This window comes from Lupinus angustifolius, chromosome LG09, assembly GCF_001865875.1.
Source record: "Lupinus angustifolius cultivar Tanjil chromosome LG09, LupAngTanjil_v1.0, whole genome shotgun sequence".
Lineage (NCBI taxonomy): Eukaryota > Viridiplantae > Streptophyta > Magnoliopsida > Fabales > Fabaceae > Lupinus > Lupinus angustifolius.
This window is the reverse complement of record NC_032017.1, coordinates 15196905-15197210: the sequence shown is the minus strand read 5'-3', so window position 1 is coordinate 15197210 and position 306 is coordinate 15196905.

Here is a 306-nt window from a genome sequence, read left to right as displayed (position 1 = left end):
CTCTTCCTATCCTCATCCTCCTTCTATCCTCATCCTCGTTCTCATTGGCATCCTATACTCATCCTCATCCTTATTCACATACTCTTCCTCATCTTCATCCTCATCCTATCGTCATCCTCATCCTTATCCTGATCCACATCCTATCCTCTTCATCATCCTCATCCTAATCCACTTCCTCATCCTCATCCTATTCTCATCCTCATCCACATCCTATCCTCCTCCTCATTCTCGTGCTAATCCTATCCACATCCTCATTCTCGTCCTCATCCTATCCTCATCCTCTACCTTTTCCTCATCCTATCCTCC